This window comes from Triticum aestivum, chromosome 6D (genome assembly GCF_018294505.1).
Source record: "Triticum aestivum cultivar Chinese Spring chromosome 6D, IWGSC CS RefSeq v2.1, whole genome shotgun sequence".
Classification (NCBI taxonomy): Eukaryota; Viridiplantae; Streptophyta; class Magnoliopsida; order Poales; family Poaceae; genus Triticum; species Triticum aestivum.
In genome coordinates, this window is record NC_057811.1 from 150,663,317 (window position 1) to 150,666,364 (window position 3,048).

At 41.9% G+C, this 3,048-nt stretch overlaps 1 long non-coding RNA gene across 2 annotated transcripts; it reads right to left on the reverse strand.

Moving 5' to 3' along the window:
- LOC123144218 (uncharacterized) lies at window positions 1-2,823 on the reverse strand. Of its 2 annotated transcripts, none has more exons than XR_006471337.1 (2): window positions 2,330-2,823; window positions 1-1,950 (listed from the first exon to the last, which is right to left on the reverse strand). It is a non-coding gene; the product is annotated as an uncharacterized lncRNA (long non-coding RNA). The 2 variants fall into 2 exon arrangements; XR_006471336.1 differs by having other exon boundaries at window positions 2,230-2,823.
- Between the last annotated feature and the right edge of the window lie 225 nt (window positions 2,824-3,048).

Below are 3,048 nucleotides of genomic sequence, written 5' to 3' on the forward strand. Positions count from 1 at the left end.
TGACCATGAAGAAATTGATGCACAACAATATGTATTTTTAAAGGACACCACCGGTTCACCCACATAAATGATATACATGTTCAGAAACATAACAAAAATGAACATGAGTATACTGAGTAATCATGCACGCAGGCATGGCACGGAGAGAGTACAAATGGTCCCTTCATCTCTAAAGAAAAGGGGGAATGTTGTAGTTGGGTTCACTGGATCTTCTCCGCCGACAACTTCATTGTAGTTTCTGCACAATAACACATTCTCTGAAGAAATATATTCTGTACACAACAACGGTTTCTCTGAAGAAATGTATTCTGCACAATAGATTAAAGTTTCTGCACGATAGCTGACAGCAAGCAAGCGTGCTGAAAGGAGAAAACATGTAATTCAAGTGTGCTCCCGGTTAGTCAGTGTATACTGCACTGAAGAAGCTGCAACACCTACATCAACGATCATGTATGCAAGACATACTTGAGTAATGATCCAAGAGTAGCAGCATTGGAGGCAGCAGAGCCACCAATCAGCAGCATTGTTGGCTTAAATTTCCTTCTCATTGTATCATCAAAGACTGTTATGCTTAACTTTGAAGGCTCATGCTTGGTGCAGAATTTTGCATGGAATTCCTTTATTACTTAAGAAATGAATATCAAATGGAAATTTAAGCTTAACCAGTGCGAGCAAGAAATGGCCCAGCTCACTCAGTTTCTTTACCAAATTGTTTGCCCTAGTTGGAGCTAAATTAGTTTTAATGGTATACTATCTTGTTCACCCAACCAATGAAACAAAATCATGGCTTTTAAAAACTGGATGGGGATCTCCCATCCAACTTCATCCAAGCAATCAAAAGTATAGTAAGATATGGTAGTCGTCCAGTGAACTTGCATTAAAAGTGCCATTGTTTTTCCTATAAAGACCTTGGATCATTAGATGGCATATGAAATACTGGATTATAATAAGGTTAGGAAAAAAAACAAGCTTGGCCAGAGGCACTGGTAAGAAAGCACTCAAGGAGTTCATTTTTATTTTTAGAGAATGGTTCGAAGAATCGGATAGTGTTGAAAACTGATAAAAATTCAAGCATTATTGCTTATAGTAAAGTATTGTATTTATAACCGTGCGAAGATTTGAGTTGACTAAGTAAGTTTGTGCTTGTAAGTTTCAGGAAAAGAACTTATCTGCAGTGAACATATATCCATGGTATTCGGCATATCACTACTGACATACATCCCTTGTTAAAAGACTGCCTGCACTTGAAAACTTAAAGCCTGCATGGGAGAAGTTTCATACAAGGGGACAAGTTCAGTTGCTAATATATAGAAATGAAATTAGTAATTCATGCTTCAAGTCATAAGTCCCAAGCAAAAAAGATTGAAGATGCCGGTCTTTCCAAGAAAAAAAGAATCACTGCACCACCAAGAAAATTGTAAAATTCACACAAAAAAAGGGCATCAAGCAAACAAAAAATTAGTTCTAAACGTATTTTGATTATAAAAAATGGAGTTTGAGTAGCATGAACATATAGTGCAGTACTTAAATGTTTGGAATTACAGCTAAATAAATAACAAACCGTTCCACTTATAAACAAGGTGAAAATGTGCAGAATTTTGCATTGGAAGGCTAACCATTTTTATGTTGTCGGCAGCTGCTGATGCAAATGATTTCATACATAATATAAATTATTTTAAAGGTTCTAGGCTTCCAGCAATGTACAAAGTAGGAAAATGAACTCGTGGGTACCAACTCTTTTGGATGCAGTGTCATAGACTGAATAGATTTCTTATCCAAGAGTACACATAATCTGTGGACAAACAAACAACTATAATGGAAAGTTTGGAAACAGAATCAGATAGATGATGGAAACCATTATGTGAACATTACCAAGTTTGATAGTTCAATTACCAGCTAATATCCCAGAACTTGATGGCTATACCATGTGTGCTTGACAATTTGTGGATCCTGAGGAGGGAAAAAACTTAATTAACAGTAGGTACTGAAATGCACACGAATAAATCAGATATGTTTGCATGTATTAGTATCATTGTTGAACCAACCCGGAAAAAACACAATTTGTGGAATACTTACTCAAGCAAGGTACAGGCCCGGTCTAAGTAATCACACAGTGACTAAATCAGATTTGTTTGCATGTATCAGGATCATTCTCTAGCGATCTAGATTCAACTTTAAGATGAAAAGTGAAAACTCAAAGGTGTCACACATCAGATTTACTTGACCTACAATGTGACTAAGAATCTGAAGACTCCAATTAGCAACTTGACAAGCAATTAGATGAAGATAATACTCAAGCTCCTGAAACAAAAAAATGTCAGCAGTGTACATATCGTTGCTGAATCAACCACTGCCACAGAATGGGGACGGCGCAGTGACGCAGGTCTCGTGCCCGCCCGTCGAGATCCCCTCTATGCCAAACCCCTCCGCCTCCATGCCCTTGCGCTGCACCTGGGCGGGCTGGCGGCAGTACTGCTCCTCGACGGTAAGCGCCCGGTCGAGCAGCGAGAGCAGCCCGCTCCCCGCGCCCCACTGGGCGTGGAGACGGTTGAGGCGGCTGCCTCCTTCGAGGCGAGCGTCTGGAAGCGTGAGGCTGTGGTGAGGTGCAGCGGGGCGAGGGAGAAGAGAGAGATGTCGGTCGTCCTTCCTTGCTCTGCCACGCACTTGCCCTGTGGGATGGGAGAAGAGGGAAATAGGGGAGAGATGGCCTCCGTCGCGTGGAGCGGCGGGGGCGACGGGCGACGGGGCCATGGGGAGAGGTGTGCGGGGGAGGGGAGGGAGCAGTTTTTTTTCGGGAGAAAGAGGTGGAGAGAAAAAAAAAGGAAAATTTCGGTTGTTAAGGGGATCGTATCACGGACTAACTGCAACGCAAATCAAGGAGAGGGCCGCGCGGATTAGAGGGATGCGAGCGCGGACGATTGACAAACCAGCGCGTCTGCTTGGCAGAAACATTTGATCCGAGACGTTGATTTGGGTGACAGATAATTAATCTAATACGGACAGTAGGATGCGTTTAAGTTGATTTGATCGAAGGGTTCTGATTACCCC